The 25,258-nt window shown below is 31.1% G+C and overlaps 1 long non-coding RNA gene and 1 pseudogene across 1 annotated transcript in view; one reads left to right on the top strand and one right to left on the bottom strand.

The window, feature by feature from the left end:
• LOC107514361 overlaps nt 1–25,258 on the bottom strand; it is a 100,278-nt gene that overhangs the window by 56,413 nt on the left and 18,607 nt on the right. The window lies entirely within an intron of this gene.
• Nucleotides 24,027–24,147, top strand: LOC118606692 (annotated as a pseudogene).

Raw genomic sequence — 25,258 nt, 5'->3', positions numbered from 1 at the left:
AGGAAATGCTATTATTACTGAAAGAAAATGTTCAAATAAGTTCTTGAAACTGTACTAAGACCCATACTCAAATAATTTAAGTCATCAAAGTATATAACATAAAGAAAATATTAAAAGACTGGTAGAAATATACTGAGGAACTTATAAGTGATTTAGTGTTTCTAAGACCTCCATATTTAAAGCTGAGTGACCATGGTCTTATTTGTATGTTCTAGAAGCCAGTCTAGGTTTGATGAAGTGCTGGAAACCACCTCTGGACTTGGGCTTATATTGTTGTTTACATTAACTGTGCAGAAGTCAAGGAGATTCAGTGTAGTTATGACAAAACCATTTATCTTCTGGAACATAACTAGGCATTTGGACACCTTAAGCGACCCCTGGTTAGGTAGGAGTTGAGGGTAGCGAGTACAGCTTATTTCTTCATGGTTCCCACTGAGCTAAAGCAACAGGATAAACCTATTAGTTACTTCTGGAAGTTTCAGGGAGGCAGCCTACAAAAATGGAGAAAGAACAACCTTTGGAATCAGAAAGTATCTGTCAAGTTTCACTATCTTCTCTGTGAAAGCCTTTTCCATAAACCTGCAGATTACTTTTTCTTCAGTGGAAAACTGATTATGTCACTCCCTTAAATCCTTAACTAACCATTTACAATTTGGTGTTCTTTATGATCTCTGCCTTTAGTGAATTGTCATAACTTTCCAAATAAGATCTATGCTGTTTTTTGTTTGTTTGTTTGTTTGTTTGTTTGTTTTGACTAGGAGAGCTGGGTCTTGTCTTCTAGGACTCACTTCCCACTCTTTCCATATTCCGATTGTATTAAACTGAATATATTTTAATACGCTTTGCTCTCTCATCTCTCTATGCCCTGCACACACTAGCTGAAATATTCCTTCATTTCAAACTTCTTGTTCAAACTTCATCTTACCTGCTTTGGGACTCTTACATAAGCCTTATTCCTCATGATTCAGTTCAAATAGCCCTCATCCAGCTTTCTTTCCCAAACATCTTCAATTTTCCCATTCCCTGTCTGAGTAAAATATCCCTCTTATGTGCTCTCATAACTCTCTGTTCACATTTTTATCAAAGCCTATAATGATATACTATAGCTATTAACTTCCTTATTTTTAACACTGCAATAAAATACAGTTCCCAGGGCTATGACTTTTAACACCAAATCCTTAATTCCTAGCTCTCAGTAGAGTGTCTGACACAAAGAAGAAATGTGGAATGGCTTGTTGAATAAATGCTTGGGGGGGGGGGGTCTTGAAATACAAGGTAGAACTAGGAAACATTAGCATATCTGTCCTTTTGGAAAGAAAGAATTTAAAAAAGGCTATCAAAAGCACAGTTTAGAAGACTCAGGCTTTGGTAAATTTTCTTGCCAGAATGGAATTGTCTTCTTGAAGACAGGCTTTTATAGTACAAATATGTCTTTGGAAAAATCACACTCTCCATTCCATAGTAATGCTACTATTTGGGGTTCTGGAAGAATTACATTTTTTCCTTGTATCTGCTCAGAACCCCACCTCTGCAGTACAGGTATCTCAGGGCTCTCCACTCAATTCCTCTCTTGAGCTTTTCCATAAGCAATCAGGAAATATGCTCTCTTTTCTTCTAGAATAATGAGCTTTAAAGAATATGTATATTGGAGGGCTAGTATCTACCCATTTACTGTATGGAAAAGACCTGTCTAAGACTAACGTCAATAAGAGATAGAAAAAAACCCCAATTTTTACAATTAAATTAAAAAATATCTAATTGTGATAAAAAAAATACATAAAATTGACCACCAAAACTCTTCTTAAGTGTATAGTTCAGTGGTGTTAAGTATATTCACATTATTCACATAGTAGTGTTAAGTATATTAACATATTCACAGATCTTCAGAACTTTTTCATCTTGGGAATAGAAACAAAAACTCCCTTTCCTCCCTCTCTCAAGTCCTAGTAACCAATATTCTACCTTCTGTTTCTATAAATTTGACTACTGTAACTACCTCCTATAAGTAGAATCATACAATATTTGTCTTTCTGTCATTTGCTTATTTTACTTATCACAATGTCTTCAAGGTTCATCAGTGTTGTAGCATGTAACAGGATTTTTTTCATTTTTAAGGCTGAATAATATTGCATTGATGGACATTTGGGTGCATGGATGTATAAGTATCGCTTTGAGACCCTGCTTTTAATTCTTTTGCATATATACTGAGAAGTGAGATTGCTGGATCACATAGTAGTTCTAATTGTAATTTTTTGAGGAATTGCCTTACTGTTTTCTATAGCAGTTGTGCCATTTTACAAACCCCCCTTCCAACAATGTACAAATGTTCCAATTTCTTCTCATCCATACCAATATTTATTTTATGTTTTGTTTTGTTTTGTTTGTTTTGATAGTAGCCATCCTAATGGGTGTGAGGTAATATCTAATTGTGGCTGTGATTTGCACTGAGATAGACTCTTGACGACATTGCTGAGCTACTGGGTCTAGCTAAAACTGCATGAACCCATGGACCGGTAAGGTTTTATACTTTCCTCAAGCAAGTTTAAGTTTCTTCACTTACAACTGAAAGAATTCTGCCTAATATATCCCTCTGTCCCAGTATACCTCTATATCTCCCCACCTAGGCTTTATCGATACTTTTAATATGTCATCTCAAATTTAATCAATGAGAAGTCTTCTGGAGTTACTAGGGAACCTTGTTAGAAAATACAAATGTACTTCCTACTGCTGAGGAACTTTTAGTCAAAACTTTTCTCAGCTGACGATGTGCACCAACAGGTGGAATGAGAGCTGGGGGCATTAGAAAACACTGTCTCTAAAAGTTGAGAGGCCAAGGTAGAAACACAGATAAGAGGATGCCAGATATAAACATAGCTTGTTTTATTAGAACCAATCTTGCAGTAGGAGAATGAAAGGGCCTTCCTTGTTGGAGTGCATGTTCTCTTGCCTTGTGTTTCAGATCTCAAAGTTATAATAATGAAAACGATAAAGATCAACATAAAGAGAGTTATGATGCAATTACAACAGGATGAAAGGGATGGAGTATAGTTAGAGAGGTCCATAGTAAATCATCATCATCATCCTCCTCCTCCTCATCATCATCATCATCTGAAATAATCAAGAAACAATAATGTTATCAAATTATTTAAAATATGGTGGAAAAAGAAACAGAAATGTCTAAATGTGGTACAGTAAGAAATTACTTTTTTTTAAAAAAGTAATTACCTCTGATAAGCTGACATCTGAGGTGGACAGAAGATGGGGGTATGGCACTGCTGTTTTTAATTATGAGTCTCATAAAATTTTCCCTTTTAACAATGTGCATATATAACACAGATGAGAAAGAAGAAAGGCACAATGTCCTCATATATCACACTCCTCTAATTAAACTCTTATAGATAACTACAAAGCACGTGTATGTGTACATGTTTGATTCTGTGTGTGTGTGTGTGTGTGTGTGTCTATGTGTGTGTGTTTTTAACCTGCTATAGTTCTGCATCTTGGTTTACAGGGATATCTTCCATACTTTTTATGTTGTGTAACTACATAAATGTACTCTTATTTATTTACTCATTCCTCTGATGATGGATTTCATGCTTTTAAAAAAAAATACTTTTGTCCACATTTTGAAGAGTATTTTTCAAATAAATAAATATAATTTATTGAGTATTGCTTTGGAATCAGAAACTATTTTATGATTGCAGTGATAAAGAATAAAGAGAGAGATGGCTAGTCAACTATAATAACATGTAATGAGTTCCATGGAGGGATGGCAAAAGGGTCTATAATAAAAATGGTATTATAGAAGTAGAGGTTCATGTGACTCCACATCACCACAAGAAAAACATAATGTCCAGAAAAGTGATAAAACTATAAAGAATACATTATATCAGGGAAAAAAGAGTAAAATAATCAATAAATTAAAAACTCTGAGCAGTTTGGTGTACTTCATCTGATCATGATTTGATAAAGAAGGAAATAAAGAAGGAGAAAGATTAGAAGAAAAGGAGGATGAAAGGAAAAGATGAAAGGATAAATTTAGCATAAATTGTTTCTCTACAATAGTAGTTTCATTCTCATAGCAGAGTTGGAGACATCTTTAGTAAGGTCAACATTGGTTGTGTTGTTTGAATAATTCCAGAGAAATAAAATGAGAGTGATGTGGTTGTTTCCTAGGATTAACTCAATGAGACCTCCTAAGAAACTTAACACATTTAAAACAACTCTCATTATGTTCTGACTTTAATCAATGTTCTTAATACAGTTATACAGAGAAATGTTAATATTTATTGACATTATGCTAATGAACACAATCTGAAGATGCATGCCAGTGAGGGAAGTTCTGGCAGAACATTGGACTTTGTACCAAGTGAGATATTTTTCATCTAAAGAAAATAGACACACGCACATGCACACACACACACACACACGAATGAAAACAAAAAACCTCTTAATGATAAACTTTTCAGTAGAAGTCAGAACTGAAGTAGTCACGGAATTCCACTCTAGAATCCAGACAAAGCTGTCTGGTATCTAAAACAGTAAATTAGAGGAATCGTTTTAATAGAGAAATATGGTACTGTGAAAGATCAAGCTTTGAATCTACAGACTCAGGGGTGTGGCCAAAATCTTAGAAGGATACAAGATTTGGTCCTAATATTACAATTAAATTCATTTTCCATATTAAAATGGCCAAAGTTTGATCTCAGGTTTGGAAACAGTGATAGCAACTCATTTTTTTGAGTTTAACCTGCAATAATTTTTAATAGTGGTCACAAAAACCTGTGACAAATCTGTATAGATACATGAGGGAAGGATCGCAAATTTAAGAAGCAAATTACAGATGTTGAAAAGAATAATGTCGTAAAAAGGCATTGGTAGAAGTTTCCATGCCTCGCAATCCATAAAGTAGATCACTATAAAGAATGAAATTCTGTACTGCAGCTGCTGGTTCACTGACTCATGCAGAATGACTAAATGCCTTCATCTAGATCTCTAGCCACAGTGTCATAGACATAAAGAAACAGAGCTATGGAGAACCAGTTAAGTGTAATTTACTCTTACTTTTAAATTTTAGATGCATGCACATGCCCATGCAAAATGAATATATCTTCTTTGTATTTGAGTTTTATACCTTTGACCAAAGGGTCACAAGCTTAAGAATTAGGCAGGTCTGGGTTAAATTTTGGCTCTGTCATCTCATTCTGCCTGACTTTGGGCAAACAATTTTAATTTACATAGCCTAAGTTTCTCCATATGCAAAATGAGCATAATAGTAATTCTCACATCAAAAAGTTATTAGGATTCTTAAATGAGGCAGTGTAAAGCATATAATAAGTTCCAAGAATAGGGCAAATGCTAAATGATAACTATATAATAAGGTCAATCATGTCACCATCCTTGCAATTATTTCCCTTCGACAAATTATTCCTTCTTTTTGGAGAAGTTCCAAATATTTTTATGCCTATGTTATATGGTTTGCATGAAGGTTCTTTTAAAAGTCATTTAGCTATCTGTGTTCATCATGGGCACTGTCTTGTCATACCTTCTTTTATTCATTGTCATAAAATTCTCTACAAGTTTAGATTGCCCGTTTTTGTGTTATCTCACTGCATTCATCAGCAATAAAACCCGAGGTGATTTGTTTTTATTCTGTTTATTCATCATCTTAATTATCATTCTTAGAGTATTTAAAAATGATCAATATATACTTATTTCAACAATATAAATAAATTAAAAGAAGACTGATAATGTAAAAGCATTTTATATTTTGAAAAAATTAAAACATGGTTTCTTCTATGAAGAATAAAAGCAAAGTTAGATAGAATTTCTAAAAAAAAGTCAAATTTGCACATTAAAACTTTTAATTTAAAGGAATATGGCTTTATATTATATTTCATGATGCTAATAAGCCTATTAGAGTGAACAGGATGCTGCTATGCTGAATTGGCCATAACTTTTCATGATACGAATTCACGATCACAGTAAAATATATTTTTAAAACTGTGAGTATAAAATATTAGTACACTACAAATAATAATGGTTTCAAATTATCCATTAAGAGTTCTGTTGGTCAAAAGTCTGAACATTTTTATAACTCCTCTCAAGGTTTTCATGCATACAGCTTTACTTTAGAAAATATCTACCAAACATTTCTACTTTTTTTCCGTCTCAGTGTTATGGTTTTACACATTGCTAGATCTCAGACAGATAAACAGATTTAAATAAAATTTGGTGATAAAAGAAAACAGCACCTACTGTATGTTGAGAATTTCGATGGCAACTTTCAGCCGAATATGAATTAAAATGGCTAGGTTATAAATCCCCTGAAAATAAGGTTTATAATGGAAATGCTGACAGGCATTTAACGATAGCAGCAGTAGCTGGCACCACTGTAATAAAAGGACTTAAATGAAAAAAAAGTCTGCCTCACAAAGACATGTGGATTTCAGGGTAAAGTTATATGCAGACTCAATGTAAGGATAGATGATAATATGCCTCAGCAATTATGATGCATAGGTGCTAGTAACAAAGAATTTGAAATTCAGCTTCCAATCAAACTGTGAAAGAGTTTAAGGAAAAACCTGAATGCAGCATTCTTCGGTTATATTGCTCTGGCACCATCATCCTCTTACCAATATATTTTATTCATGCTTTAGTATCAGAGCAGAGAAGAGCTTAGTCAGAAACTGACCCCCCATGAAATCAAGATGGGCATTTCAACAGCCAATCCTTTGGAATCTCCATTTTAATGAATTATTAAAGAGTTGGTTAGGCATTAGGTAAGAGAATACAAGCATTCTTTCAGGGACACTGCTGGATTTCTATCGTAATAAAGGTCATAGTTATGTTACTTTCAGGTCCTCCTTAGAGTGGACAATACTCCTGAGGAGCTTCTCCAAATCATCTGGGTATAGAAAGTTTACCCTCTGATTATATCCAAACAACAAATTAATGACTTGGTTTTCTTTTTCCCTAACAGCCACATATTAATCCATTTTGTTTTTGCCTTCTGTTTTTAAATTTAAACTCTTCTTATATTTCTGAGTAATATAATAAAGAAATAAAAGTTTAAGTATTCTATTTTTGCCTGTTTGTGGCTATAAAATTAAATAAACAGGGTGTTAAATCTGTTAAAAAGAAAATTTAAAGAATGTCTTTGTGCCTGCTGATCCAAACTGATCACTAGTAGATTCTTGTTTCCACACTCTCATGCCCTAAGTTACTCCCAAAGAGCTCTACTCTATAATTCTTCTGACAAATAACAAGCTCTTTGGTTATTTTGGGAAAGAGTCTTCCCTAGGAAAAGGATAAAGGTACACTGGTGTTGAGTGTCTGTACTCTTTCTTCATGCTTATAAATACCACCCAAACTGTCAAGGTTGACAATCCAAAACGATAATCAAAACCACTTTTTACATTCATTCTTGTAACTGCCGCAGGCAAGTTTTAAAAGATATGCTAACAAATCCCAAAGAATAGCTGGTATTAAATATTTGATATAGCCTGAAATGAATACTGCGGATATAAAAATTTAAGTCATATAACTCTTTAATTTCTTATCTATAAGCCATATGTGGTATATATGTATGTTATTCAGTTTTTAATTATTTAATTGAACTAAATAATTTATTAACTTAAAAATAATATATATGGATATATACATACATACACACATATATAGATATGTATATTATTTTTAATTCACAGAAATTTGAGAAACAAACAAAAAGGTTGCTGTTTTATAAATTAGATTATTTTAATGCTTTAATACCAAAAGGAATAGATCAAAATTCACCCATATGACTATAATTATTTGAATTGAACATTTCTCATTATATGTTTTAATATACATTTACTGCTTTGTATAAACCCTCTTACTGAATTATACCAAATATAACAAAAAAAAAATGAACAAATTATACATCCACACTCAGTAAATTTTTACGAAGTGAACAGTTTTGTTTAACTCTACCCAGGTTAAGAAGGAACTTTAGCATCACCCCAGAAATCTTTTGTTCCTATTCCAGTTGTCACTAACTCCAAAGGTAAAAAACTTAGATTAAGTCTCTTAAGAACAGATGTAAAATGAGAGTTTGGGTGCCAGTGGCTTATTTGAGAGGAGATCCAAGTGAGAGGAGAGTGGGAGAAGTGAGACAAGAAAGAGAGAGGTCAGTGAAATATATGTAAAAGAATGGGTTTTGAGCTGTGGATAAGTGGGGATCAATCCTGCTATGAACACTCTGAGAAGCTATGTGGAATTTTACAGAATTATCCCACTGGAGAACAAGGCAACTCCATTTATCCACTGACTCCTATCTCTGACTTGAGAATTTCCCCCAGGGGATTTTTTTTATCTATACTTCTGGGTTAGGGGAGCAAAAATGTGAGAAATGCTATGAAAAAATGCTCAGATAAAATAGCCGCTTCTTTCACTTCTACTTTTGTCATGTAATTATTTTGGTCAGAATTAAGTACCATATCCACATCCTTTCGGTAAGAGTTAAGTCAAGGGCAGCAACTTCCATCTTATTGTTGATATTCTTAGTATTTATATAATAAATGATATTTCTCAGCAAGCAAAACTTTTACCAGATGTTATGATATTTGTAAAAGGTCGTTTTTAGCCTATGTCATGTTTGGCAGGATCTAGTAATACCCTCTTTTGTTTGTCCCGGTTGTGGAATCTGCCCCAGAAAAGCTCCATCTGTGTCTTTGACTAGAGTAAGGACATTTATCACTACATAAAATCCTTGAGATTTTAAGGTCTACACAAGATAGTGTAATTTTTCCTATTTTGGACTTGATATGAAGCATGATATTTCTATGAGAAGCACGAGAAAGCAAGGAAAAGGCAGAGTAAATCAGTCCATGAGGCTGGCACAATAGAGTAGGACTGATGGTGGTAGATGAAACCGAAATGTTCAGGAGATTCAAGGAAATGTGTCAAGATTCAATATCAAAGAGCAAGTTTCTTAGTAACTGAGATAATAGTAAGCCCAGTGATTTCTAAGAAGAGATATCAGAATTCTTGTCAAATGAGTGAAACAGTGATATGGAATCCAAGCCTGCACGCCATGCATCTGTCTACAAAGGCATGTGTGACAGCCTCAACACCGACAAGAGTGCAGTCTGAGGTCACATTTACAAGTTCCCAAAGGAATGAGACTAGCAAGACAAAGAAACTAAATCTGAAGGAAACACTATCTTGGACCCAATGGCTCATGGAAAGAAACGAGTGGAGCTGGCTGAAATGTTGTCAGCACCTTAGCTCTGAACAGGTTTGATTTGGCCTTATTGGATAAAGACTGGAAAAATAAAGGTGCTTGGGCACATTTTTAAATAGGGTGTAGTGGACTTCTCTTCCAGCTTCTTAAAGAGCTGTTCACCTTTTCTGAAGCCAGTAATCAGGACCTGCATATTAAGTTAAGTCCAATACCTAGATAAATATATCCTGCTGGTCAATTCTTGCTACTATTCCTTATTAATATATATTTGCCAGTCAGAAATAATACCATGGCTCATTAGTACCAGTCGTTATTTCTGGATCCTGTCTGGTCTCAAGATTCATTTGATAATCACTCAACCTCTTTCATCCAACACCCTATACTCTCATTATACTCTGAACATACTATACTAATTCACACGTCTGTATTTTATTTAGTATGATGTTTCTGATATCTGGTATTTCCTTACTACTGTTCCCAACACAAAATTTTGACCTTTCCCTTGAGACTTATTGAACTTTCTGTGATCACACACATCTTTTTTGGTATCCTACTATACCTACCTTACTACATGACACATATTTGTGTCTCTCCAGTGATGTTACAAGCTCCTGTACAAGGCAAAGATCTTTGCATCTATTGGAGTGACAGTATCAGTTGGCATGTAGTGAGCCTTTATTATATGTTTACTAATTTGAATTAAATAACTCTAGATGGCCCCCGAAAATTCTGCTTTTTTCCTCTTTTTTGAGCATTCCCTGGTACCTAGTAAGTCCTCAATAAATGCTTACAGATTTTAATTGAAGTATGTTAAATGGCACAAAGAGATTATATCTCTTTTGTTGTTTGAGCATGATTATCTATCTTTCCATTCACCCATTCCTTCATCTAGTTTTGGGAAATAATAGAATGTAGAAGTTAGATATATGCACTCTGGAGACAGATTTTTGGCTCTATTTTTTACTTACAAGGCACTTAAACTCTCTGGGATTTAGTTTCTTCACCTGCAAAGTGAAGATATTAGAAGCATCTACCTTACATTTTGTAAATCATAAATTTTGGCTATTATTCTCCAAAAGATGACATATAAAAGATTCCATTCTTCAAATCTGAGCATGTAAATCAAACACCATATACCTAATATATATGACAATTATGGCACTTGGTAAGTGCCCAGGACAAATATGGTGCAGCTTAGGTGCTCAACAGCCGTTACTCTCTACTTTACTCCCTACTAGGGTAACAAACATGAGCTTCTGTAAAAGGACAATGAGAAGCTCTGTGGTAGATGTATTACCAAATGGAAACAGTATCTGTTCCCTCACAAGTATGTACGTCCATTGTTTGTTTCCAAGCACTAAACATTTGATTGGATGGAAAATAGTTGAAACTAAGGCATTTTTACTTAATTGGAGAGGCATTCCAAATACACCTTTTTAAGAACATTGCTTTCAAAACTTACTCCCTTCTGAGCATTGGTGGTGATATCTTTTTACATGCCAACCCTATAAAAAATAGGTTGGAGTGAAGTAGGAACTTCCACTTTAGAAGACACTAAATGTGTGCCAGTGCAGTGTGCTAGCCACTAGAAGGAAGAGTGCAAAAGATGGAGAACATATGGGTCTTATGTTAAAACAGGCTAGTTCTTAAGCTTCATCATATATAGGTAAAATAATGGAGTTAGCATGCATATAAAATATATTAAGGATGTAAATTGCATTTACAAGTATACCATCAATATGTTTTAGAAAAGTAAACATAAACTGGTAACATTTCGCTACCTGTTTCCAGTAGAAAATACTCAACATTTTACCATTCAAATATAATGCAATTTAAATAAAAAGTCAAAAGGAACCCAACATAAAAGTAGTTATATCCTGTATAATTGAAGATAGCTTAAAAATGAAGACAGCTTAGATCTTGAATTAATTATGCCAAGAAGGTCAACCTGATCATCAGAAACATTACTTGTGAGAGATGAGCATTTAACTATCTTACTTTCTTACAGAAATAGTGGAAAATTGGAATCTAAAAAGGAAAACGTATCAGGTATATATCAGTAGCATTTAATTGAGTTAGGTATAGAAAATAAAGTTAAAAGATATATCCTGATAATACATATAGTAAGAAAGAATGTTTAATGTATTTTTATGACTTTCCATATTCAGATATGATAACTAGCAGAGCTAATTATCTATATATCTGTCATATGTTTCAGACACTGTCCTTGATAGCAGTACCTATAACATAGATAATTTCTAATTTTGATTAATTAAAAATAACTTCATGTATCTAATGACTACTTATGGACACTATAAAAAATAAGGTAATGGAAGACTGTTTTGAAATGTCTTTTAATTCATTTAAAAATGAGAAAGATGGACCGGATTGCACTTCAAAAAGACATGGATGTGTTTAAATCTGCTTACTTTCATTTTTGAAGTTGCTGCTATTATTGTTTATGAATATACTCCCCTGACTCAGACATCATGCATATTAAACTTTAATGCAATAAACAACATCATATGTTTGATTATGTATGATTGTATTTAATAAACAATGCATTATTTAGTTGGAATCAACTGAAGGAAGTTGTATCCTAGGAAATGAGTATTATGAAATAGTAAGAATAGGTTATTTTGATATTTTCTTCAGTTCGAATTTGTTCAACCCATGTGTTTTATTCTGACCTCTGAGTTTTTGAAAACCTGAATTGTTGAAGCACATTTCATTACCAATCAATATATTTTATTAGATAAAACAATAGAATAGCAAAGTTATAAATTAATAACGTGCATGGATTAGTTAAAAAGTAGTAGAATAGAATAATTTAATTCGGAAATCATATAAAAACAGAACATCTAACAGGTGCTGAATCACAGTTTCTAAATTTTTAGTATGATACTGAAATAGTGTCCATGAAAAATCATCATATTACATACAAATCGCAGAGGCAAAAGTATACACACTATTTAACTACATTTTTTTGGTAAAATAAAAATTATAATTCTGTAAATAATATGCATATATGATGCAGTGTTGAAAATGTCCCTATAAAATGTACCTTCAATTATTATCTTTAGAGTAATTTTTGATATCTTTAAATAAAAGGGCATTTATGAATGCTGAAATCAGCATTTTGTATTACTTTTCTTGTAAGTTTTTTAGAATTATTTCAGACTTACAGAAAAGTTGCAAGAATATTTCTAAGACTCCAATAAGCTATCTCGATTTACTAATTGTTTACTTTTGCCTTATTTTGTCATCTGTACATATACATATTTTTTCTGAACTATTTGAAACAAAGTTGGAGACATTTCCTGTTACCTTTCAATATTTTGGTATATCTTCTAAAGAACAAAGACAGCCTCTTAAACTACAGTCAATGATCAAAACCACAGAATTTCACAGGAATACAGTACTAATATCTAATCAATAGTTCACATTAAAATTTTGTAAATTGACATAAGAATGTCCTTTATAACTATTTTCTCCCAGTGTAGGTATCATCTGGTATCGCATAGTGCTATGGACCTTAAGAATCCTTTAATTTGGAAGAGTTGCTCAGCCTTCTTCTATTTGTTGACCTTGACATTTTGAACAGTACAAACTCGTGAATTTGTAAAACACTCCTCAATTTGAAATTATCTAATATTTTCTCATGATGAAATTTAGATTCTATGCCTTTGGCAGGAATAACACAGATATTGTGCTTTCCTTAGTGCATTATAACTGTAGGCACAAGACCCAACTTTAGCGATGTTAACTTTGACCATTTAGGTAATGTATTATGTTATATAATTAGGTTTCTCCATTATACAGTTGGTGTTTCTTCTTTGTAATTAATATGCAGCTTACATGGAGATAGTGTGTGTCTAATTTGTGGTGAGATACTTTGTGTCTACATAACTATTCTATCTCTCATCAAAATTTTACCTACTAATTTTAGCATCTATTGATGATTTTCCCACTTCCTTATTTCTTCCGTAATTATTAATTAGAGTTCTACTGTAAGAAAGACTTTTCTTTATTCATCTATCATTTGTCTATTTCTGTCAGTGGACCTCCTGGTTCTTATTTTATTCAGTGATTTATAATACATTCATATTATTGATTTACTATCATTATCTATTATGATACTCAATTTGTTCCAGATTTGCCTGAGTTTGAGTCTTTTGACATGAGCCCAATAGTCTCTTAGCACTTCCTTAGTGCTATTACAAGATGTTCCAGGCTTACATTGTACTTTCTCTGCCAGAACCCTAGGATTTAACCATTTCTCTTAAGTATTCCTGGTTTTTCTTTAATGATCAATAATATTTAGAAAACAAGATTGTCTTCATTTCTATCAGTGTCAGTGTTAGTCGATAGAGTTAGCAAACATGTAAGTGTGTACTGTGTACATGTATGTTAATATAATATAGATATTTATATAAATATAGATATATTTGTATGTATATAACATATATGTAATGTTTAATATTTATATATATTGATACATATGTTTATTATATATTCTCAACATACATGAAATTATTTTATACTATTACTTTTTAATTCCAATCTAATGCCACAGAGTATATCTATTTTTCCCCCTTCTTTATTCAACAAAGAAGACTGCCTTCTATTATCCTCCATATATTCCCTCATTCACTAATGCCTAGAATACATAAAAAATACTGTAAGAATTGCTAATACATACCACAGTGAAAAGCAAGCATACTGAATAGACTTCAAAGTTTGTATACAGTGAAATTCACGAATCATGAATGCAAAATTTTATAAATCTTAAAAAGATACATTCATAAAACCCACATTTAGATTCATATCATATAGTATGATGAAATAATGAAGTATGTACTCTTTGGTGTTTGACATCTTTTACTCAATGTAATGTCAGTAAGATTTGTCCATGTTGCTTCATCTATTAGAAATTTATCTTTCCATTATATTGCCTATCAATACTTCTGTGTATGATGTGCAACTCATTTGTTCATTCTTCTCTTAATGGATATTTGACTTTTTGTTTTTTGTTTTTTCAGCAATTGGCTTTTTCAGGAAGTAAAACTTTTCTTCTACCCTTTCAGGTACTGTCTTTGAGGTCCTGCAAATTAAATTAACCGAAGCAGAATAGCAAGAGCTAAAAAAAAAAAAAAAAAGAAAAAAAGAAAAAAGCCTGGGGGTTCACAAAGAAATGTGACTGAAGGAGGTTGGAATGTGGAGTATATAGAACATTTTAATATGGAATGTGGAGAGGCAGTGGGTTATATCTGGGAGAACAAATGACTTCTTAGAAAAAAGAGAAAGAAAAACATGGAAAAACAAAGGACTTTTTGGAAAAATAAATAAATGGGCCCCTAAGAAGACAGATAAATGTGATAGTTTTGTGTCAAGGTCTTTTTTAGGTGGTGTCAAGGACTTGTCTCCAGAAGAGAAGATAAAAAGATTAGAATTTCTAGGAGGGCTTACTTATGACAACTAAGTTCTTTTGAGAGGTTCTGCTTTTAGGCAGATAAGTAAATGCCAAAATCATTCTTTAAAATCTCTTTTTTTTTTTTTTGTAGACATATGTTTTTACTTCTTTTGGAAAATACCTAATAGTGGAATTACTGAGTTATATGGTAGGTCTAAGTTTAAATTTGTAAGAAATTGCTAAAATATTTTCCTAAATAGTTGTACCATTTGCCCTCTCAGTGGCAATGTATGAGAATTTCAATTGCTTCAAACTAAGTATATTCATTTTATTTTTAATTTCAGTAATTTGAGTGGCAGTAACATCTCATTATGGCTATAATTCATATTTCCCAAATTTTTAGTCATTCTTGATCATTTTATTTTCTTCTAGTAATTGTTTACCATGTCATGTCTAAGAAATATTTGCTTAGCCCATTTTCCAAGATAATCTCCTTGGTTTGTCCTTAGAACCATTATAATTTTAGCTTAAGTGTTTAGGTTATAATAAATCTCATTTATTTTCATGTTTTATATTGGGTAGAGTTTGAGCTTCATGTTTTTTCATATAGATATTTAGTTGTTCAACTTTGTTGAAAATACTTTGTCCAATAATTTGCTTTAGTGCCTTGGTGTAAATGCAATTGTGCTGTGTAAGTGTGGGCCGTTTTCTGGACTCTGGTTTCCCCATTGATCTATTTGATGAAAATGTCTTCATTGCTGTAGCTTTATAGTAAATCTTAGAGTTAGATGATATGTCTTCTACTTCCCCCCCACCAAATTTTTGGTGATGCTAGCTATTTTGCATTTCCAAATAAATTTTGAGTTAACTTTTACATTTCTACAGGAAATGCCTGTTGTGATTTACATTGTAGTGTGCTGAACCTACAGTTCAATTAGGGGAAGATAAAGAGTTAATATTTTAACGAATATCGAATGCCTGGATCCATAAACATTATGGAGCTCTCCATTAATTAAGATGTTTCTTAATTTCTCATGAATATTTTGTGATTTTCAGTGTATAGGTTTTGTAGTCCTTTGTTAAATTTATTATTAGATGTTTCCCGTTTTTAGATACTATTGTGTATGGGACTAATTTTTAATTCATTTTCTGTGCTCTAATATATTGATCTTGTACCTTGCAACTTTGCTAAATTCATCTACTTTTCTAGTAGTTGTTTTATAAATTCCTTGCTATTTTCTATGTAAACAATTATGTTATCTGTAATTAAAGACAGCTTTTATTTTTCTTTTCCAAACTTTATGTTTATTTCTTTTTCTTGCATAATTGGCACAGAATGGAACAGAAGTGCTAAAAACAGACATCTTTACCTATGCTCAATTTTATGAAAAACCATTCAGTATTTCACCATTATGTATGATATTAAATGTAGGTATTTTAGATACCATATATCAGTTTGAAAATATTCATATTCATTCTCTGCATCTATTCACAGTATTTCTCCTTCAGTCTATTAATATAGTGAATTATAATAATTAATTTTCAAATGTTAAAACAATCTTGCATTCTTTGAAGAAACCACATTTACTCAGGAGGTATTATCTTTTTATATATTATTGTCTTCATTTCTGAAACATTTTGTTTAAAATTAGCACTCCTGAAATTCCTGGTAGAATTTGCTGATAAAACCATCCAGGCTTTGAGTTGTCTTTATGAAAAGGTTTTATTTATTTTTACTTGTTTAAATAATAAACTCATACTTTTTACTAGTTATGTGGCTATTCAGATTTTCTCCATCATCTCGTGTTAGTGTTTGAACATCGTTTTCACGAATTCATCCATTTCATCTATGTTAAATTTATTGAATAAACTTATTCATAATATTTTATTACTATTTTATTGCTTGTAAAATCTGTAATAAGATTTCTCTTTCTTATGTGGTATTAGTAATTTGGGTTTTCTTTCTTTTTTAGTCATGGTTTCTCCTTATATTTTATCAATTTTATTCATCTTTGTGGTATTTTAGGAAAAATAGTTGGCCTTTGTTCCCATTTCCAGGCACAGAGCTCCTAAAACCCTTGGAATTTTCTCAGTGATAAGGGTGAAAGTAGCATCTTTGTTCTAATGAGGGGACTCTCGGTAGGCACCTAGATAGCTTCAGGATAAGGGCTGGTAACCAAAAAGACCAAGCCTTTATGAAAAGCTTGGAATTTTCAACTCCACACCCCAATCACTAGGGAATAAATCAGAGCTAGAGATTGAAACCTCCATTATAACCTCTAAACAACAGGATTTGGGGAGCTTCTGAATTGGCAAATATATACACATGCCAAGAAGGTAGACAGAGACTCTTGCATTTGGGACCCTTCCAGAACTTGCCTCATGTACTTCTTCACATGGCTGTTCATTTTTATCCTTATAATATATTATTATAGTTAATGTAGCATTTTCCTGAGTTCTTTGAGTCTAAAAAATTATTGAACTTGAGAAGGGGTGTGTGGGAACTCCAGACTTGTAACAGAGTTAGATTAAAGTGTGGTTAACCTTGGGATTTGATACTTGTGATTGGTGTTTGAAATGAGGTCAGTCTTATAGGAAGGACTGAGACCTTTAAACCTGTGGAGTCTTATGCTGACTCTGCATAGTTACTGACAGAACTGAATTGAAATATAAGACAACTAGTCGATGTCAGAGAGATAGAAAAATGGTATTGGAAAAGACTTCACATATTTGGGTTGTATGGGGAAAATCGATTATTTTTAAAATAATCAATTTTGGCTTTGTTAATTTTCTTTATTTTATATATTTCTCTTATCTTTACTTTTTTATACTATATATTTTGGATCTAATCTATTCATTTTACTTTAACACTAGGAATTAGTGTTAAATACTTAGATTATTTGTTTTAAACATTTTACCTCTTCTCACATAGGCATATAAAGCTAAGATCTTAATTTCTAAGCACTGCTTTAGGTACTGCCCATAAATTTGATATACTGTATTTTTTGTTCCTTTTGAGATTGTTTCTAATTTCTTTTATAATTTGTCCTTCGGTTTTTGGCTTATTTAGAAATGAGTTCTTTTATATAAAAACATTTGGGGGATTTCTAGATATTTCTTATTTATTTTAATTTAACTTTGTAATGATTAGTTAGTATATTCTGTTCCCACATATGGTCTACCTAGGTAAATGGTTCATGAGCACTTACAATATTGTGTGTTCTGCAGCCATTGTGTGGGTATTCTGTAAAGACCTGTTAGGCTGCAGATAGTGCTTCTTGGATTTCCAATATGCCATTTTTCATCTAGTTTTTCGCTAGATAGGTATGTTAAAATTTTAACATGCCTTTGATCAGTCTCTTTAGTTTCGTCAACTTTTGCTTTATGTATGTTGTAGCTTTGTTGGTCTTTTTTACTTGATTGTTTTCTTTTTTTGAATATTTTTATTCTATTTTATTTCCTTTGTTGACTTTGTTGCTATAATGCTTGGCATTCTGTTTTTTAAATTATTATGGTATTATTATTATTATTATTATTATTGTATCTCCAAGTCGAAGTCTACTCAGTGTTCATATTGTGCTGCTTCATATAAAATATAGGAACTTTTGAACAGTTTTGTTTGACCTTGTTAACTTTGTGCTATTATTCATATTCATATATGTATAGTACTTTTACATATAAAGTTTATAATACAAATCTTTATGTTTTATTTTGACTCTAATTTTACTTTTAAAATTTAAGAGAAAAATATAACTTTTCATATTTGCCCTTATGTTTACTGTTTTTAATGATCATCATTCTTTACTGTAAAGATTTCATCTTGTGGCAATCCCTTTCAGCTTGAAGAACTTCTTTTAACATTTCTTATAGAGCAGTTCTGCTGGAGATTATATATATATATGTATATATATATACACTATATATAATATATATAAAAAATATATATGTATATATATACACTATATATAATATATATAATATATATGTATATATACATATATAAAATATATATATATAGTTTTTGTTTACCTGAAAATCTTTTTACTTAAAAATATTGTTTTAAAATAGTCTTTTCACTGTATATAAAATTTTGGGTTAATAGTTTGTTGTTGAAAATGTTCCATTATCTTTTCCTCCAATTTTTCTGATGAGAACCCTGCTATTTTTTGATGGTTCCATTTTATGTAATATGTCATTTTCTTTGACCATTTCCAAGATTTTAAATTTATCTTTTATTTTAGTCAGTTTATGATGTTGCCTATGTATTATTCTGTTTGAGGTTGGGGAGATTCTTAATCTACAAGTAGATATTTGGTCATCAAAGTAGAAAATTTAGGGTATTGCTCGATATTATCCCAGTTCATTAAGATGTTTATTTTATTTTGCTATCTTTGTTTTTATCAAGTCTTCCTCAGATTGGACCATTTCTATTGACTTCTTTTAAATTTACTAATCCTTTCTTCTGCCATCCTCAAACTGCTGTTAAATTCATTCAGTCAAGGACTTCGATAAATTTTTATAGATTCTAAGTCACTGATGAGGTTTCAATTTTTTTATTCATTATGACCACATTTTCTTTTTAAGACGTGAATTAAAGCCTTAGCCATAATGTTATAACAATCACATTAACACATTTTGTTGTTGTTAGTATTTCTTTGTATTTGCTAATTTTAATGTCAGGGTCATTTCGAAATCATTTTTTTTTTAACTGCTTTCATTTCAGATCAGAGATTACATTTTCTTGCTTTTTCGCATGATCAGAAAGTTTTATTGTTTCCTGGACATCGATTCTACATTGCTGAAAGTCTGTATTTTTGTCATTCTCTTTTAGAAAGTGCTGTGTCTTATTCTAGCAAGCAATTAATTCACTGGGGATACATTTGGTGATCAGCTTTTGATTCTTTTGAATCTTGTCATTTAGATTTGTTAACACTTACATTAGGGTTATAGTAGTCTTTCTACAGAGTAGCCTCTCTGGGTTCTCATTGAGTACTTCATATCTTTATAGAAGTTTCTTCAGTCTAGCTGGTTACGAAGTCTGTGCCTCCTGTTCAAAGTCTATCCATTGTGATATCTCCAGGTTCCACCCCTTTCACAGCTCTCCAGCAAGAGTCCTTTGCCAGTCCTTGTACTACTTCACCCTATTTATGTTTATCTTTCTATTCAGATATACATATGAGGGAAACTTTATGCTGATTTTTATAACTCTATACCTGTACAATTTACTTCTCTACAGTATACTGCCCTGTTAGACACCAGCAGTCCCAAGTGTCACCAACCTTCCTATCTTTGCTTCTGCAGCTCAGTGGAAACACTGCTTATTTTGACTCTACCTTTCCACACATAGGTCCAGATAGTGCCAGGCTGTGCTCAGGTACAAAGCTGAAGCAATTGTGAATCTCACTTAATGCATTTCCTTTCTCTCAAAACACAGTCCTATGCTGTGTATTATTCAGTGTCTGAAGATTGTTTTATTAACATAGTCTTAACCAGAGACATTTTCTTTAATTACACCCAATATCAGTATGTGCCATATATTGTTATGTGCCAATTTTTGTTACCACATCCTGAAGATGTAAAGCTGAAAAATAAAGTGAAAAGGAAATCCTTTGTTTTTCCTTTTAATTTTCATTTTGGATGTAGAAGATCTGTTGGTTATACACTTACAGGGGCAACTTTTTCAATCTACCTATTTCTAATATATTTTATTAATGTTTTGGCTTTGCAAAATCATATATAAATAATGACAATACTTCTATCTAGCTTGGTGTTGTTTGTTATCTTCTTGTATTATTACATAAATTTTGATCTGGAGCAAAATATAAAAAAAGTAGTAGTGACTTAGAATCCCTACCTTTACTTAATTGAAATGACTACAATTCTCTATTAAAAATAATGTAGGCTAGTAGTTTAAAGTAGATATAAATATATATTAAATATTATATTTCTTATTATTTTTGTTATATTAAGGAAGTATCTATTTTATTGTTCTGTTTATATCAATGTTTTCTTTTTTTCATAGTTTTGATTTAGTCAGGAATTAATATTAAATATATCAAATCCTTTTTTACATATACTAAGATTATTACATTATTTTATTGGTAACATTTTTGAAAAATAAATTTTAAAAGTAAACTTAGTTGGACAAGATACATTATTTTTTGTATATGGGTTTGTAGTATGATAAATTTGATTTATGATTTTAAATTACTTATGTAAAAGATATAGATCTTTTTGTGTAATTTTTATAAATTTCTCATGTCTCTAATGGAAACATTCTTTTATATTTCACTACAATATTAACATTAAAATACAGTAATGCCCATATTTGAAAAATTAAGAGAAACTGATACATTGTTTTAGAGGTAATTATTTAAAAATTTTTCAGTTCTTTTGAGGATTTTTGTTTTTTATTTAGTCAAATATGATCATTTATATTTTAAACGAATCAATCATTATAGCAAGTTTCAGATTAGAAAATATGTATATATAGAAACCATAAGTGCTTATCTCATTTTAAATATGTTATTCTCTTTCTTAGACCAAATTTTGGCTTGTAGACTATCTAAAAATTTTCCTACTCCATTTCCCCTACAAAAAAAGTTCTTGGATTTACCAAGTTTATACTTTTCAGCTTTTCAAATTCTTGGCGTCCTTTATTATGGTTCTTATTTATGTTTGTTTTGTACTTGTTTTCTAGTGATCGATGTTTAAATGATTAATTTCCATGCTTTTATTTGATAAAATATTCTAAGTTACGAATATTCATTTGAGTAAACTTTGATAATATTCCATAAGTGATAACAACAATATTCCTAGTTCTGTTCTTTTGCAAGAGTTTCTAATTATATTTTTGTTTCCTTTTATAAGAGTTTCACAATATATAATTTTCAAAAGATTCCATGTAGTTTTTATTTAAATATTTTATATTAATGTTTTACTACAATATGGTCAGAGAACATGATTTGTATGTACTCTATAAAATTTGAAGTTCTATTTGTGGTCAAATTAATTTTGTTAGTATTCTATTGTTTATGCAAGATATATATTATATTTTTTAGATTAAAATCTTCATTTATTTTATTAATCCTTGTCTTTGTCTTTAAGATCTTTTAAATTCTGGGGTTTTTTTTTACTTGATTCGTGTATGAAATAAAGTCTGAATTACTATAAAAGAAGATAATTTTAATTTTCACAGACCTTCCATACATTCTGAAATAAAAGTAGAATATTTACAAATCTGATTAGATCACAAAATCTGGAATTTTATAGAGAAAAAAAGTACAATTATTCATTTAAAAATAATCTTTTTATTTTTATTATTTTTTATGATCTCTGCTTTTTTTGTATTTATGCAACATTTTAATCTTTTATTCTCAACCTAGCAATCTTATTATTTTAGGTGATTCCCTCTTAACCTTATCAAATGATTCTTTTATCCTTTTTTACTGAATTTAAAAACATAATCTAACAATAATTTAACTGGATTTATAAAGTTATAAACTATTTGTTTGATCTTAAGATTATCTTATTTAATATATTTTTTTCTTATTCTTCTTTGTTGTTTTCTTTTCCCCATTATTTTCAATATAAACTGTTTATTGTCTTTAACCTAGTGGTTCATACATATAAATTCTGTTTCTTATTCTTCTAGTTATTACATTTAAACTCGTGTTAGCATTTGCTACTCCTATCTGAAACCCAGAACATGAAAGAAAATTAAATATATAAATACATATTTGTATTTAAAAACAAAAAATAAAAACTTTATATTGATATAATGCTGAGAGATTTGCCTGAAAAAAAGTAGGTAGATGAGTTTATGGGGTTAACAAAGATCAATCTCATTGGCTAAGGCCGTTCCAATAGGCTATTGACCCTACTTGAAGATGCTCCCCAGTCCACTTATGATCAGAAGAATAAAAGATACCCTCCCATCTTGAAAGATGCCCATATCCTAATTCCCAGAACCTGTGAATATGTTAGGTTACCTGGCAAAGGGAAATTAGAGTAGCAAATAGAATTAAGTTTGCTAATTAGTAGACCTTAAAATAGGGAGATGATCTTGGATTACATAGGTTTGCCTTTAAACATTATTAGGAAGATGGCAACTAGAGAACTCAGCACATTGTTACTGTTTGAAGATGGAGAGAGGTAGGGGGCCAAGAGCCATGGAATGTGCACGGCCTCTAGAAATGAGACAGCAAGGAAACAAATTCTCTCTTAAGTAAAGCAGCCCTGCCAAAGCCTTGATTTTAGCCTAGGGAGACCCATTTTATATTTCTGAAGTCTAAAAATGTTTAGACAATATATTTTCATTTTTGTAAGCTACTAAATTTGTGGTTATTTGTTACAGCACCCAGAGAAAACTAATATACCACTACATTGGAAAATCACAGATACAGATGAACTACTAGCAAAAATAAACTCCCATAGTAGTTAAAGCATAAAAGAGAAAAATACAATAATGCAAATAAAGTATTTTTCAAGGAGAAAGAATTAATAGAGAAGTCAGAAAATAACTTGAAAATAAGTATTTCTTACATATGTAGAAAGATAAGGGAGAAAATGAGATTCATGATATAAAAACAGATCATTGTAAATAAAGGGTAGAAATTTTTGATATGAAAATACAATTGCTTATATAAAAAATTGCCAATTGCACACTGGTAAAAACAAGTTAGTGAGATAAATGATCATGATGAAGAATTATGTCAAAATACTGTAAAAGACATTTAAAAATGGAAATAGTAAGTAGAATGGAGGAAAACACTTTTATCTACCAGTAATTTCTATGACAAAATATAACAGTATGTAGGAAAGAAAACCTTAAAAGAGTAAAATTAGAACCTCTCTAAAAGAAAAAAGCAAACACTCAAGGATACAGTCTTACAAAAGGAAAAATGAATTTATAAGGGTACAAAGAGGAGAGAGAATGATTAGCATAAAATTAAGTAAAAAGTTTGTTAAAACTTAGTAATTTATAAACTGGAAGAAGGAGAAGATAGAAAAGGAGAAGGAGAATGAAAAGTTGGCCAGGAGAAGGAGAAAAAGGAGAAGGCAACAAAGAAAGGAAGAAGAAACATTTTAAATAATAATATGAAAATAAAACTTAAAATAAGGTTACAAATGAGTTGGGGAAAGGTGGGTGGGTCAGAGAAAAAAAGGAAGTAAAAGGTAGGAAAGGAAAATAATAAATTCTTGGCCTTTGAGAAAGATACATTTAAATATAGTCATTTAAAGTTAAGGGTAACAACTGAAAGAATAGAAATCAAATATAGAGCTATCAAAATAGAGACTAAATGAAACTCTATCGATCTAGTAGAAGATAGGGAAACAGAATGCATGATAAAGAAAAAACACATAAAAAAAAAAAAGAAGAAGGCAGTCTACAGCCATGCCACCCCCTGAACACTCCCAATCTTGTCTGATCTCGGAAGCTAAGCAGGGTTGGGCATGGTTAGTACTTGGATGGGAGACCACCTAGGAAGACCGGGTGCTGTAGGCGTAGAAAAAAAAAAAAACACACACACAAAATGAGATGATAGACATCATTTATGGACAATCACTGTGAATAAGCTAAATTTTCCTGTTCTCAGAGAATATATGACTGGCTCACATATAAGAAATAAAATTATTACACCTAAATTTCTTTTTCTTTCCTTTTGCATTTCTATGAAAGAGTTTATATGCACATATAGCTAAGAAAAAAATGACAAATAAAGGACAAAACTAAGATTTTGTTTACTTCCTCCAAGCACATATCTACACATAATATACAACTATAATAATGAGAAGTATGTGGCATTAGAAATTAATAGATAAAAAGATCAATTAAACAGAATTAAGCAGTAAATACTCACATATGAATGTGGCATATAATAAAAATTCAAAATAATAAAGAAAGAAAAGATTATTAAAATTATTAAATTATCTGCATATAAGTATTTAAAACTTTTATTAGAAGATAATCTGTCTTTGTCTAAAACTTTTGGCAGTGAGAACAAGTGTGTTCAAAATGCATTTTAAATATCAGATATGTATACCCTCATATATCTCTGAGTGATAGCAATATGATATAACTAAAGTAGTATCTTTGTCTTCATAATATTGTGTGAATTATGTGGGAGTAATATAATGCTGACAAAAGGTGAGAGTAATGCATAACAATAATAATACCAATAATTACATTGCTGTAATAAAGCCATAATAAAAATGCTGCTAGCTCTTCTGTAGCATAACTTGTTTTTAAAGCATTGTAAACAGAGGTATTATAGCTATTAAGTATTAGCCTTTGATGCATGGCAATATGATGGAGATCTAGTCTGACAAATACCAGCCCAAGTGAAATGTATTAATTCACTCTTCAATTCATTGCTATATATTTTTTCAATATTGAAGCCCTGCTTGCTAATTTTTATGCATGCCATTATCAGAGAACACATGCAAAGAAATTAGATAATTTTACTTCATCATTCCCTACTCTCTCATTTTTTTACTAATATGCTAAAGTGTGAAAAATTGTTTCAGAAGATCTCTTAAAATATCCAGAAATAAAACAACGAGCCCTTCAAAAATGTTAAAATAATTTTAACCTGGAAGTTGTTTTGGGAAACCTT

The sequence above is a fragment of the Rousettus aegyptiacus genome, unplaced genomic scaffold, assembly GCF_014176215.1.
Source record: "Rousettus aegyptiacus isolate mRouAeg1 unplaced genomic scaffold, mRouAeg1.p scaffold_m13_p_1, whole genome shotgun sequence".
In the NCBI taxonomy this organism is placed as follows: Eukaryota; Metazoa; Chordata; class Mammalia; order Chiroptera; family Pteropodidae; genus Rousettus; species Rousettus aegyptiacus.
Note: the sequence above shows the minus strand (reverse complement) of the source record. Positions and strands in the feature narration are given on the sequence as shown.